The sequence below is a fragment of the Pteropus alecto genome, unplaced genomic scaffold, assembly GCF_000325575.1.
Source record: "Pteropus alecto unplaced genomic scaffold, ASM32557v1 scaffold110, whole genome shotgun sequence".
In the NCBI taxonomy this organism is placed as follows: domain Eukaryota; kingdom Metazoa; phylum Chordata; class Mammalia; order Chiroptera; family Pteropodidae; genus Pteropus; species Pteropus alecto.
The window spans coordinates 1,402,824-1,418,346 of record NW_006431920.1 but is presented as its reverse complement, the minus strand read 5'-3'; the positions used below and the strand labels follow the sequence as shown (position 1 = coordinate 1,418,346).

Genomic DNA, 15,523 nt, shown 5'->3' with positions numbered 1-15,523 from the left:
GGCTGGACCGGCTCCGGCGAGGCGGGCAGGGGACGGGGCCCCCGCGAAGATCAGGGGCGCGGGGCCGGGCCGGAAGGCTGGAGGAGTGCCCGGTACTGTGCAATCCCAGGAGAGGGCAGGGAGCGCCCCCAACTGACCACGTAGGACATGGCAACAGCAAGACGATTTGAACTGGTTATGTGAAATCTGTAACTTGCATTCCTTGTACCGCGAGTCACCCACGTTAATTAAGGTTATGAGTGCCTCAGAAATGCTGGCAAACTCCACACCAAACTGTTCCACAGGAATAGGATTCCGGGGGCTTTATTCTTTTCTTTTGGCTTATCTATATAAAGAAGGCTTTCTAAGATCGCGTGTATCACCAGTTGAGGGATATAGTTGGGGAGATAGAAGTGTGTCAAGATCCGGACAGACATGGCCTTGGTGGGGGTGAGTTGGCTTTGAGGCCCTCAGAGTCACTTAGGGAGGCTCTTTCAGGGGAAGGAGGGATGGTTTTTATTTTATCCACCAAGGAGATGAGGGTAGCCCCTTCCGGTTGACAGAAATCGCTGTGGCCAGCCCACCCCCACAGGCCTTCTGAAGTCCTAAGAAAGCCTTAGATATCTGGAAATTGTTGCTGTCGTATTGTTCAGTATCTGAGCTCTCATAGGCAAATGACACAATAATCCACTTTTTATAAAAGCCAATATATAGCCAACATTGGTTTGAATATATTTAGTTGCAAGCGACATAAAACTCAGCTCAAACTGTTTGAAACTTTAAAGGGGATTTGACAGCTCAGCTTGCTTGAGTGAAAGGCCAAGGGCAGCTGCCTTCAGGATTGGTCTGAGTGAGCTGCTCATCCAGGATTTACATAGAAAGCAGTTGCCTCACTTGCCTGAGCTGTCTGGCTGCAAGTGATGGGTTGAGGTCTGTGCTCAGGCTGCTGGGCTGCAAAAGCTGCACATTAACCACTGCTGGGAACCCATGCACATGATCTGCAAGATTTGAGGTAGGTCCGGAAAGAGCTGACCATCGCTATAGCTGCCTAAAAGTTAGCTAAAACCAGCTGCCAGGTGAAAGGCCAGATTCAAATCAAATCAGCCCAGCTCATCCAGACCTAGTCAAACACTTTCTGGCTAGACATTTCTGTTTCTGTTTTTGTTTTTGTTTGTTTACACCTACAGCACCTGGTCTTCCTAGGTGGTCTCCCATCCAAGTGCTAACCAGGCCCCATCATGCTTAGCTTCCAAGATCAGACGAGATCGGGTGCGTTCAGGGTGTGGCTAGACGTTTTAATGTAATTTGAAGCTGTGCCATTTGGTACTTAAAAAATAGAGTTACTGATCAATGAATGTGTCTTTTATAATGAAGACTTATGAGCCATTGTGCATCACAATATACTCAAAGGTGTTCCTCCTGCTCCCTGAAACCTCTGCATGTGATGAGATGTCACTCCCCGGATTACGTTGTTTTATATGGCACAATTGACCTTAAAATAGGAAGATTACTTGAGTGGGCCTGACCTAATCCCATGAGCCTTTAAAGGTAGAGAGGTTTCTCTGGCTAGCGGCAGAATAAGTCAGAGAAATTCGAAGCAGAAGAAGGAGTCCACATGCTGTTGTTGACTTGAAGATGGAAGAGGCCAAGTGACCAGAAACAAGGGCTACTGCTAAAAAGCTGAGAGCGCCCCCTGCTGGTAACCGTCAAGGAAATGAGTGCTGCCAACAAGAGAAAGGAGCTTGGAAGAGGACCCCTTCCAGATGCAATGCAGTGGCCAACACCTTGATTGCAGCTGGAGCAGAGGCCCCAGCCATGCTGTGCTGGTCTGGATGTTGCCAGACAGACAAAAGTAGTGAGAGTCCTTAACATATAATCTAGACACGCTATCATGAATAAGGTTGAATCAAATATCCATCTGTACTACACACAGCTTGTAACTTCCTTTTGTACATGAAATTTTTACCATATATGTATATTAGAAAGAAAGAAAATATCAAGTATCTCCCAAAGCAGAAATTGGACAGGCTGAACTCTACATCCACAATATAGTAAGCCAGAAATTACCCACAAAAGTAAACCAAACAACAAGAACAATGACAATAAGCTTAGCCTCTTTCTTAAAAAACTGTTGAAAAAAAAAACTATCGACTCAAAGAGAAAATAAAAACTATAATGGTGCATTGTATTGAAATCAGGGATACCGCATAATTAAATTTGTGGGGATAATGCCAATTTACCTCATCATGACTTCGAGGGTGTTACATGTTAGGCCTTGGCTCTAAAACAAGGGCTGTTGAATATTGTGAAATTTAACAACTTTAAATGCATTAATTACTTTAAGAAAAAAAAAAAATCTGACCTAATATTTCCACTCAGATATTTCAGGGAAAAAACTTTAAAACAGACTAAAGCAAAGCCAGAAAAAGGAAATAAGACAGATATAATAAAAATGAAAGTTGGATTTAGTGAATTTGAAAGCAGTAGAATGAATAAATAAATCCAAAAGAAGATTCTTTAACAAAAACAACAAAAGGATTGCGATAGCTGGACCTATGCCAAATTCAATTAAAGCAAAGAAATGGGAAATACAATAAGTATGTTGATGTAAATAATGCAGATTAAAATGTAAAATTATAAGAATTATAATTCTCATATGAATGGATTTTAAAATCTTCTTGAAAGTTATGGTTCAAATTAATTAATAAGAGAAATAGACTCAAAAAGAAAACTCATCTGCTCCCATACGCGAGGAAGAATTTGAAAGTGTTTTCGAAGAAATCAACTTCTTGGAGTCTCTGGAAACTTTTCGGTCAGTAAATTCTTTCGGATTCTCAAGAAACAACTCGTGTCAGCCTATGTAACCTATTTCTGACATGGAAAACTTATTTTACGAAGTTAGCATAACCCAGGTCCCAAGCCAAGCAAATAGAGCACAGCCGAATTCCCCTATCATACACTCAGACCGGCCTTCCGTCTCCTGGTCTTTGAGTCTTCAGGTATTTGGTTTCCTATTTGTCCCTAAATCCTATTGATCAATAGTCCCCCTTGTCAAAAACAGACCAAGTCTTCACTTTGCAGAATTATCTCTAGGACCTTCTAAGGGGCTTGTTTCCTGGATAATTACCACAGCTGGGCTTTGCTCACTGTCCCCCTCGTCACTCTCCTTGACTTTCTACGTGGATAACTGCCCCTTGCCCACCGCGCTGTGCCCACACGGCACCTCTAGGACTACGTGCATAGCTCATGGGCATTACTGCGCAGCTGTAGACTAGAAGGCCCCCTTGGGGACCTGTTGCATGCGAGAGCTGACTCTGCTAAACCTCGGGGACACACAGTGAACAAAGCAATCAGTCCATCCTCCCCTTATGGAGATGGCAGCTGCTCCTCCCCATCTCTTCAACCCCCTCCCCGCCGGCTTTCTCACCAGCGCCTCTGTATCTGCACCTGAGATGCATCGCCCCTTCTCATCTTGTTCTCTTACCTGGCGGGTGGATCCTACAGTCGGGTTGTTTGGGTCCCTGGGAATATGGCTCTTTCTATTTTGCCACAAAACTTTCTCTTGTTCAGGTGGCAGTCACTGGTACCTGACAGAAAGCCAACTTCAAACTAACTCAAAAAAAAAAGAACTTTTAGCAGATATAACACATCTCTAGGGCTTCAGGCATGGCTAGGTCCGGGTGCTTATCCATCACCCCAAGCTTTCTCATACCCCTATATAATTTCTTCTTTCTCTTCTTTGCCTCCTCCTCTCCCTTCCCTGGTCCTCAGGCAACCACTAATCTGTTTCCTATCATTATGGGTCAATTTATATTTTCTGAAGTCTTGGAGTGGCAGGCAGGACCCAAGCCTTAGCACCACTGAAGTTGGCCAGAGCTCCTGCCCCAGGGACCAGTTATCCTTTTGGGTTATGCGTGGGGGACCTGTCTTCCCCAGAGTCCTTGGCCAGCAGAGGGCCAGCTGCACCTTACTGGTGGGAGTGCAGGAAACCGGCGGCCTACGGAGACCCAAACTCCAGGCCTGCAGCTTGAACTTGCTTCTGACAGAGCTTTCAAAGTGCCTGGTGGTGCAGGAAGTGCTTGTTTCTCGGCCCTGCTCCCTACCTGGGGGCCGAGCTGGCAAACACTGACATGACATCTGGGTAGACAGGGCCTGCTTTGTCCCTGGGCCCAGGCTCTGTCCTCCAGACCTGTCCCGGCCTCCTCAAATTCCCTGGGCCTCCCCTTTAGCCATGAATGCTGCTGACAGTCACTGGGCAGGAAAAGCCACAGGAAACGATTTTACTTACTTTTTGAATACGTACATGCACATCGCACAAAATTACAAAAGAGTAGAGTAAGAAAAATTTTCTTTCCCTCTACTGGCCCCCAGCTACCACACACCTGTCCCCTGAGGCCACCACTTCCACCTGTCCCTCTAGAAGTTTTCTGAGATGATCTGCATACAGGCAAGCACATATGGGACTATCTTTTTATCTTTTACACAAATTGAAGCACGGGAGGCTCGCTGCCTTTCGCTTTTTCACTGAAAAGTGAATCTGAAAGATCATTTCGTATAAGTCCGTGCAGAGTGGCCACATTCCACTGGAGGCTGCTCCGTGTGCCATTCTGTGAATGAACCCGATGTCTACAACCAGCCCCTGTCGATGGACATGCTAGATCGATTGTCGTTAATATAATGTCATCCCCATCCCCTTTTACGTCTCCCCCGAATTTTCACAGTGCCTTTCCGGTATGTTCTAGGCTGAATTCTGCCTATAAGGGACACCTCACCAGCTTTGGAAGGCTGAAGGAAGTAGACACTGTTGCTCTCCAGCAGCTGTGGGTAAGCAGGGAAAATCATTGCTGGCATCATTGCTTGGCTTCTGGGGTCCCCCTGCAAGCCCCCCACTTCAGTGCTATAGGCAGCTGAGATCCCTGGTGACAGCTTCTGTCAGCCCCAAGTATCCTCCTGGGGATCAACCGTTTCAGTCCTGGGGGCACCTGGGATCATTGGTGACACCTTCCCCGCTATCTCCCCACTTCCGGTGTCTTCCTGTCCCGTCCTCTCCCAGCCCCTCCAATGCTTCTCCAAGTACCTAATTCCCTGTATTCATCTCTCTCTACTCAAAATACCTAGAATGGCTTCTGTTTTCCTGATTAAACCTTGACCAATATAAATAATACTGCTTAAAAAGAAAAAAAAGTTCAAATCGGCAGCTACAAAATAGTCACAGGGATGTAAAGTACAGCATAAGGAATACAGCCACTAATATGATGATAATTATGTAGGTGCCAGGTAGGTACTAGACTTATCAGCGGGCATCACTTTGTAAGTTACATAAATGTCTAACCACTATGCTGTACACCTGAAACTAATATAATATTGAACGTCAATTGTAATTTAAAAAATTTAAATTATATATTAAAAAAAAAATACTGCTTGCATAGCCTCGGACATGCTCATGAACCCACCTCATGCAGCAGACATTCATTCCTACAATTCATTCCTGATATTTCCAAGCCAATTTAAATTTTGACAGTGGCTTAGTCAGCTAGGGCTGCCACAATGAAGTACCACAGCCTGAGTGGCTTAAACAACAGAAACTTATTTCCTCACAGCCTGGAGGCTGGAAGTGAGGTCAGCAGGGTTGGTTGCTTTGGAGGCCTCTCTCCTCGGCTTGTAGACGGCCGTCTCCCCCCTCTGTCCTCACATGGTCTTCTTCCTTCTGTGCATGTCTGTGTCTTAATTTCCTCTTCTTGTAAGGACACCAGTCATATTGGAGTAGAGCCAACCCTAATGACCCCATTTTTACTTGACTACATCCTTAAAGACCATATCTCCATAGACAGTCACATTCTGAGGTACTAGGGGTTATGATTTCAACATTTTGAAATTTATTTGAATTTTGGGGGCTACACAACTCAGCCCATAACAGACAGCTACAGCCGACTCACTCTCTCCCCAGAGGTTGTGCCAAATCTCACGCCCTAGGGCAATGCACAGGGAGCCCCTCTTGCCAAGGGCACATTAGCAAACTTGGTGATCTTTGTCCATCTAACAGGTAAAAAAATATACATAGCACTGTCGTTTTAATTCGCATTTCTCTTACTCTGAGTGAAGTTTACATTGTTTCATATATCTATGAGTCATTTGTATTTTCTGAGAAAGTTTTGTTTACAACCTTTGTCCATTTTTCTATTGGCTTATTTGTCTTTTTCTTATTGATTTGTAGAAGAGTTTCATCACAGACATTTGTCTGATGTGCAGTGCCAATATCTTTCCATTTGTCACATCTTTCAACTTTGTTCATTATTCTTCCATAATGCAGTAGTGTTTTTATGCAAATTATCCATTTTTCTTTTATAGATTCTAGGTTCTATATCATTCTTAGAAAGATCTTTCCAACTTTACAGTTATAAAAGAGAATCTCCTGTATTTTCTTCTAGTACTTTAATGTTTCACTTTTCACATTAATACCTTTGATCCACCTGAAATTTATTTATTTAAATATAAGGCAAGAGGTATAATACAATGTTTTCTCTAAGCATGTGGTTATCCAGCTATCCCAACGCCAGTCCATCTTCACCAGTCTGAAGAGCCAATTTTATATACTGAATTCTCGTGTGCATTTATTTGGGTCTATTTCTATGCTTCCTATGCAACACCCTATTTGAGACCTTTTCTGCTCTTCTCAAACCTGTGACTCTGACATCTCCCCACTTCTCATCAAATGACCTTGCCTTTGAGTTCACAAGAGCATGGAAGGACTCACGAGAGAGCACCTCCAGTTTAACATGGAAGACCCATCTTCCCTCCTCTCTAAGGCATCCACCTTCCCAAGCTCCTCAGGGACCACTCTCTCTTCTGTGGCCAACATCTATCTATTGCTCCCTTAACCCTTCTCAGTGGCCATTTAAATGGACCGAAGTCTCTCAAATACCAAAACAAATAAAAACGAAAACTCTCTTTCAACCCTATAATTTTCCTCAGCTACAGATATCTTTACCGTCACCCTCACAGCCAAGCTCCCTGAGAGGGTCATCTACTTACTGTCTCTGCATTCCCCTCTCCTGCTCACTCCTCAGTCCACAGAAACTGAAAGAGCGTGATGTATGAGTCCCTTTTGAAAAAGTGTTTAAAGATGCAGGGGTTTTTTTTATGTAAGGAAAGTTCAATTCAAAAAAGCTGGACCACTTCCAACTCTTGGATTTGCTACTTCACAAGAAGCTTTTGTTGAAGCGTCCTTCTTACCAGAGGGCCAAAGAAAAATCTCCCACACTTGTCAGGAGACACGTGAGCGAGAGTACGGAGTCATGCGCACAGAAATTATTGAGCTACTTTCTGGATCGGATCAAAAAAAAACCACAGGAAGCAGATCCCTTGACAAATGATGTGATGTGTTCTAGACTAGATGACATTTCTTACAACATTTTAAAGCAGGTCGTTCGGTAAACAGCAGCCTGGCCATTCCCGACGGTGGCACCTCCTTGTTTTTGTTCATCGTGGCCTTATTTTGTCAGTCACCTTTGCAAACTACAAAGGCTGTCGACATTTTGGAAGTGATAAAAAGGGTTTTTACCAAATAAAACTTGGCCTGGAAAGAAAAGCTTCATTCTCTGCCCAGCTGGACCTGATTTTACAACCTTAGTGATAAAGAAAGTTCTCCGTGTCGTCATTGTTCATCGCTTTTTACACAGATGTGAATGCGCAACGAAGACCTTCCCGATGTCATGGAAGATGTTTTGTCAACATTCATAAAAGTCATCAACTCTACCGGAAGCAGGTCTCTCAATCACTGCATTCGAAAAAAATTATCAGGAAATGGGAAAACAGTAATATGAAGAGCTTCCCATTGGCTTTCGAAGGACACGTTCTAGAGCATTTGTTCAAACTAACGGCAGAAGTCTCACTTTTTCTGAAAGAGAAAAACAAGCTCACTTCTGGATGGCCTTTGAAGGAAAAGATTTTATCCTTGGATTGGCTTGCTTGGCAGATACTTTTTTTTTTTTTGGTAACCCTCTTTAGTTCCACACCCCCACTTCCACCCCTTACCTACGGATGTTACCATTTCCCCTTAAGAGCTGGATCTCTGAAGGCAAGGCATCTCCCCGCCACATGCTGTGCACCCGGGACCCAGCACACCTGGGTATGGTCCAGCACACCCGGGGGGCCTGGTGCACCTGAGGTATGGTCTGTGGCTCCACCTGGGGTGTGAACCCAGGACCTTCTGCATGTAAAGCAGACGTGCTAACCACTACACTATGGAGCCATCCCTTGGCAGATACTTTTAACCACCAAAATGAGATGTCTTCCTATTTAAGTTTCTGAAATGACCATTTGTGATGCTCCTAGAAAATTTTCAGGCTTTCGTGGTAGTGCCAACATAGAATAAAATAAAGCCCATGACACACTTTCAAATGATCAGAAGAGATTTACCAGGACAGAGTGCAGACACACAATGCTCTGAATTTCTTTGCAAAGAGAAATTTGCCAATATTTGGATTTTTAATCTTTAAGGCATCAAAATTGAACCATGAACCCACAATTCTTTTCTTTCTGAGATGGTGTATATTTGAATTGTGACCTGGCTAAGGATGATATTTAATATTTATAGAACCTATAGTGATATTTCCTCTTTCATTCCTGACATTGGCTATATTTTTTTCACCTTTTTCTTATCAGTCTTGCTATTAATTATACTAATTCTTTTAATCCTTCCAATGAACCAACTTCTTTCTGCCTTGATATTTCTGTATCATTTTCATTCTTTAATTTTTTTTTCTTATTTTGAGCATTGTTTCCTCTTCCTAGGGTTGGAAACTTATATGATTAATTTTAAACCTTTTCTCTTTATTTCTAAAAGATTTTTTTTTAAATTATTTATGCCAACAGCACCTGGTCTCCCTAGGTGGTCTCCCATCCAGGTACGAACTAGGCCCGACCCTGCTTAGTTTCGGAGATCAGACATCAGGCTTATTCAGGGTGGTATTGCCATAGCAGACCATGGACCGTGGCTCCACTGCGGCGTGAACCCAGGACCTTTTGCGTGTAAAGCAGACGTGCTAACCACTATAGAATCACATCCTCTAAAAGATTTAAAGTTACAAATTTCCATCTGATCAGTGCTTTACTTAGCTTCATCCCAAAATGTGTTTTCATTATGATTCACTCTGTAATATTCTCTAACTTCTCTTGTGATTTCTACTATGACCCATGCAGAAGTGTTTTTCAGAAGTGTACTTAATGTCCAAATATTTAGGGATTTTCTATTTTATTCCTGTCGTGTCAGAGAATAGATCACGTAGGTTTCTCAATCTTTGACATTTCTTGAGATTTGTTCTGAGGCCTAGGATACTTTGGTGAATGTTCCATGTGCACTTGAATGTGAGTTCTTCAGTTGTTAGGTCTAATTGGCTGACAGTATCATTATTGGTATGTATATACTTAATCTATTACTAAATAAGAGGCATTAAAATCTCTATGATTGCAAATTTATCTATTTCTCCTTTAACTCTGTCAATCTTCACTTCATGTATCATAAAACTCTGTTAGTAGGTACACATTTAGGATTGCTATGTTTCTGATAAAATGACCTTTTTTTATTATGAAATATCCTTCTTTTAGTTATACTCAACTTGAAATCTACTTTGTCAGATGTTAATAGAGCCACAACAGATTTCTTAAGGTTTTCATGACATATCCTTTTCCATCCTTTTACTTCAATCTTTTTCTTTGTATTTAATGTGCATCTCTTACAAATAGCTCATTAGTTTTTGCATTTTTCTTCCAGTTTGACAATCTCTGCCCTTTAATTGTTTAGTCCCTTTTCACATAATTAGTGATATGACTGAGTTTAAACCCATCATCATGCTATTTGTTTTCTCGTGTTCTATTAATCCTTGCTCTTCTAGTCTGCCTCATTGTGCATAATTTTTTAGTATTCCATCTCTTTGGAATTAGTATTCCATGTTCTCTGCTGGCTTTGCAGCTATATTTCTTTGTATTATTTTACTATTTTATTTAATAGCTGTTCTAGGGATTACAATATGCATTTTAACTTACCACAGTTTACCCTGAATTAACATTATACTAGTTAAGTAATATAAGAATCTTAAAATCATATAATTCCATTTACTTCCCCTAATTTGTGCTATTTTGGGTATACATTTTACTTTTACACATATGATAAAACCCATAATACAAGTATTGCTTTTGCTTTAGATAGTAGTCTTTCAAAGGCAATATTACTTACCATTTCCAGTGTTATTTCTTCCTGTAGATCCAGCTTTCCATCTGATATTCCCCTTCAGCCCGAAAAGCTTCCTTTAGCATTTCTTGAACTGAACTGCAAGTGTGCTCATGACTTCTCTCAGCTTCATTTAAAAAGAAGTTATTTCTCCTTCATATTTGAAGAATATTTCATAGATATGGAATTCTAGATTGCTTTTTTTTTCTTTTGGCACTTTAAAGATATCATCATCTCATAGTTTTCCTGGTGAGAGTTTAGCCATCATGCTTCTAGATGTTCCTTTGCATCTCATGGAATTTTTTAGCTTACTGTTTTAAAGTTTTCTTCTTTATTTTTCAATAATTCGGTTATGAACTGCTGAAGTATAACTTTTTCTTGGTTGGGTCTGTGGGTAGTTTTTCATAAAATTTAGAAAATTTTCAGCCATTATGTTTTGAAGAGAGGTTTTTTCCTGCCCCAATCCTCCTCTCCTCTTCTTGCTCTCAATTACACGTCAGACAATTTGATATTCTCACTGAGAGTCTGGCTCAATTCTCCCCAGTCTTTTTTCTCTTTGAGTTTCAGTTTTGATAACGTAGAAGAAAAATATCTTTTCCTCTATCTTTCTAAATTCTTGGCTGGAGTCCCGGTAATAAAAGACAGATGAAAGCATACAAATTTACCTGATATAACGTTTATGTGACAGGAGAGCCCTTATAAAGAAATGAAAACCTGAAGAGTTAAACCTGACCGTCTTTTACATTAGGTTTGATGATGAGTGGTTTGGGAAAATGTGATAGGACTGGAAAAAAAGGGTATGAGCTAAGTGTAGTAAACTGAGGAAAACAGCAAGGCCTGTTCCTCCAAATTCTCTCAGCATCCTAAGGGGAAGGGAAGAGTGCCTCTCACATGAGGGATCTATGACTTGCTTCACAGGAAGGTCAGAAAATCCTTCCTACACCTGTCACTTTTAAATTCCACCAGCTTGAAATATTCAGTATGCCAAGGTGCCATATTTTGGGGTAGCATGTCCTGAACTCCAATTTTATTGATATCTTCTAGTTTATTAATCTTTTCTTCTACTATGAAGCCCTTCTAGTGAATTTTTTCAGTTCTAGATTTCCATTTGGTTCTTGAGTTTCCATCTCTCCAGAAATTGTTTCATTAAATATATTCATCTTTTCCCGAAAATTCTTTAACATATTTATGATTAAAGTTTTTGCCCACAAATTTCAATGAGTTGACTTTCTTATGGACATTTTCATACTTCATGGCACATCCAGTAATTTTTTGCTTACTGTACTGGATATTGTATAGGATACACTATAGTGAGTCTGGATTCTGTTATCTTCCTGTGAACGCTATTGAACTTTGTTCTAGTAGGCAATTAAATTCAGGAGATTCTCCAATTATGTGAGGGCTTAGTTTTCGGCTTTGTTAGTTTGAGTCTATTTTGGTTTTGTATTTGCCTTAATCCTAGGGTTTAGTCCTTAAGCCTGGAATGTGGCTATTACTTCTAAAGTATGGTCCTTCTGAGTTTCAAAGAAAAACTCAGAAGTGTTTTATCAAAACCCCCTAACTAGGCAGAACTTAAACTCCAAACTCTTTAGCACCACTGCTGGAACCTATAGCCAGCTCTCTTACTTTTCCACCATTGTTTTCCCTGGGCTCACTAGAATCTTGCCCTGAACATACACAATTCAGGACTCAGCCAAGAATTTGTAGGAAATTAGTATGCAAGTTTTCTAGCTTTCTCCTCTGTCTCCCTCATTTTCAGGAACAACTCAAACTCCAATGCAACTCCTCAGTGCAGTAAAATTCTTTTTGCTTTCAACTCTATGCCTGAGGAATCATGCTGATGGGGGCAGGGAGGGGGTACCCATAGGAAAAGCTAATTAAACATGGATCTCACCCAGTGTCCTTACCTCCTTCCAGGAATGGTATCTGCTTAGCTTTAGTTTCAGGTATTGCCCTTCGACACCTCCAAAAGTTTTTTTATATTTGTCCATAGTTTATAATTTTATCAACAGGTTGTTAGTCTGTTATAAGCCACTTGACCGTTACCAGAACCAAACTCCCTAACTGTATTGTAAATATAATACATCTCATCTAATTCATTAACACATAATTCTATCGAGAAGATTGTTCTTAAATACCTATTTCGGTATAGATTTTTCTTGTAATCCCTTTAAAAAATGATTTTGAAAACATTCTGAGGGGGGGTTCAAAGGCTTTACCAGACTCCCAAAATAATGCTGAACACAAAAATGTTAACTCCTGGCCTGAAGATTTTCTACTGCTACCACCATAGGTTTTCCTACAGTTGGGGAAATTTCCCCAGATTTCCTTAACCATCACTTACTGATACCTACTACACGTCAGGCACTGTTCTGGGCCCATAGGACAGAACAGGGAACAAAACCAAGTCCTTCCACTCAAGAGGCTGGCAGGAACATGTTCATATTTCCATGTAGAAGGACCAGCAAGAGGAATCCTCCAGACCGTTCTCCAGTTACTGGGTTCCCTTGCCAATGAGACAGCCACTGGCTCACATTAATCGGTTAAAGTCAGACTGCTGATAGGCCCTCATCATAGAGTTCTTTCCCTTCCCTCTCCACCTCAGCCTAGCGCCAGAGCCACCACTCTGGTGTGTCTGCCCAGGTTTTCTAATGATGGGAGAGAGGGAGTTTCAGGCAGGAAGGAGGGGGCTCATTGGTCAGATGAGAGAAGACTGAGCTCTAGATTTGCAGCCTTTGGCTACTGGCACCCTTAGTGAGCAGAAGAGGGTGTGGGGACAGAAACCACAATGCTGACAGCTAAGGATTGGGAGGCAGGAGTGTGGTCCTTAAGAGGGAACAGACTGGCATGGAGGTAGGATCAGGAAACTTCTTTTTGATGAGAAAAACTTTTTTGACACTTTTTTTTAAAACTGAGGGGAGACAGAGATGCAATAGAGGTAAATCAATCAAGCATGAATAAACGGGGTAACTCAGAGAGCCCAGGAGCAGCCTTCAATAGATTACAGTTCTTGGACACAACTGGAATCCACTTCTTGAGATTCTATAGCATCTCTCAAAGTGAACTTCCTAGATTCCCAGGCCCTATCACTAATCCCAGGGCGAGTTTGGAGTTAAAGAGCCACTGGCCTGAAACTTAATCTTCAGGCTTCCCTGACACCTCCATCAGGTTGCCACATCCTCGTGGATGTACTGCCACCTGCTGGAAGAATGACAAAAGTAGCAACAACCATTTGCTGAAGGAACTGCTTTTCTAAAATGGCTGCATGCAAAGTTCTCACCCAAAGCACCAAATCAGAAACCACAGGGACCAAGGGAGGACTGGAATGCGAAATTTTATAGGACAGGACCGCAGCCAGTTACAAGACCTAGCACTCCTCTTGGGCCCTGCAGGGTGACCACCTCCATCTCCCTTAGATCCTGATTAGCATTAGCACCTCACACTGGAAGCAGTAATTACAGGGCAGGACTGTTTCTCTCCCTTAATGCGAAGGGATAGTAAAACTTTTTCTGCCCTTGTCTTGCCCCACAGCAGGTTTACAGATGGGCTGACCAATGGCTGGTATACCGTGGGCACAGTATCAGGAGCATTTCTATTGAAAAGTGTAAACTCTAAAGGCAGGGCAAATTATCTTACAAAGCAAGTTCTACCCTAGCGGTCAAGAACCACTATCAGATAGGAGTCAGGTTCAAGCCTTCCCTACCCATCTCCCAGCAAGGGAACCCACCACACCCTGCTCTGTCATCCAAGTATTGAATATGCACTGTGCTGGGCCTGAGCCTGTAGCAATGCTAATACATGCTACTAGATTGCCAAATTGCCTGTTACATTTTCAGTTTATCTTAAACCTACGGGACTACCATAAATTAAGGAGCCAGCCAAGGCAGGTAGATATCTACTTGGGAGAATGCTGTGGGGTAACAGAGAAGGCTGTCATCCTTGATGGGTCCCAGGAGACCCAAAGTTCATTCTCACGGGCCCTTTCTTTTAAAATCCAAGTTTGGGACTGATCGCCATTAACAAGGTAAATTTTAACATGTATTCACTCAGTTCTAAGCCTACTCAGCCTTATCACTTGGGCTAACTTATGACTTCGATGAGCTCCAACTGGAACTTTGAGATCTAGAAAAATCTAGGCTACCAGGGGTTCATTTTAGTTTGCCATCAGAGTACGTACTTCGGCAAAACTTCATTGGCACTTACCCCTCCAAAGCGAAGCCTTAGTCCTGCTTTAAGTCCTTCCTATTTGGAACAGAACTGCTAAGTGGTGGGTGAAGTGTCACGTGGCTTAGATTTCATCACACTAGTGAAACTCATAACCAGGACAAAACTTATCCACTTTATAGCCTTTAGGTTGCTTTATAAATTTAATTCTACCAGTATATTTTTACTTGGCATTTTTTAGTAGTCTGATTATGACAGTCGAGTCCACAGGCTTTTGGACTTGGGTGTCCTGGGTTCAAAATCTTGGCTCTACACCACCTGGGGCACCATTTTCCAGCTAAATCCATATTAATCCTTTGATCGAATGTCTCATGTGGCCTTTAACTTATCAGAAGTAGAGGTGGGGGGAGTACTTAATAGATGGAATATCTGAACACTAAACACATTACAAAACCGACGGCCTTTCTTGCCAGTTTAACCTGAGGTTGCTGGGAGACTTACTCTCAAACAAGGCTTTCATGCCACAACACACGCGCAGCTACAGAAAGCTGGTGACTTCAGCCATTTCACCAAAACTAGTGGCTGGGATACTTGAAACAAAAGCATCAAGCATTTCCATTAGGGGTGGGTTGGATCTGGAGTGGCAGAACAAACTGGGTTTGCCATGCTCTACCTTCAGCCATATTCCAGGAGAAACGCTCTAGGAAGTAGAAGTCTGGCACCAGAGTTTAGGACTTTTAATTTGTCCCAAAGTTGCTGAAGCAAAATCATGATAAAACATTCTGCTTTCCTTTACAACCCCCCAACACGAAAAAAAAAAAAAACAAAACTATTTGTAGGAAAAAAATGGTTTTGTACATAGGAAGAAACAATATAAATTCAAAACTTACAGATAAGGGTTAGCTCTATCACTCATCTCTTTAAAAAGTTTATATGAATATCCAGTCAAAACCAACAGGGTATCTCCCTTGAAATGTTATCTATATGGATTTCCAAGTAGACCACAGGACTGTATACTGTCTTGGAATGTCCTTAGAAGGCTCTGTCATTGATCAGGTAACAGAGTAAAAACCCCAGAGTCCTTTCTTTCAAATGGAAGAAGGAAAGACAGGGATAGAAGAAACTATTCAAACTTCGTCTTCTTTCCTTGTG

General features: G+C 41.8%; 1 long non-coding RNA gene and 1 pseudogene across 1 annotated transcript; both read right to left on the bottom strand.

Moving 5' to 3' along the window:
• Positions 1 to 1,157: 1,157 nt before the first annotated feature.
• On the bottom strand, positions 1,158 to 1,273 carry LOC112475443 (annotated as a pseudogene).
• Positions 1,274 to 5,832: 4,559 nt separating this feature from the next.
• On the bottom strand, positions 5,833 to 15,517 carry LOC112475403. Its single transcript, XR_003044714.1, has 2 exons — positions 10,214 to 15,517; positions 5,833 to 7,756 (listed from the first exon to the last, which is right to left on the bottom strand). It is a non-coding gene; the product is annotated as an uncharacterized LOC112475403 (long non-coding RNA).
• Positions 15,518 to 15,523: the final 6 nt, after the last annotated feature.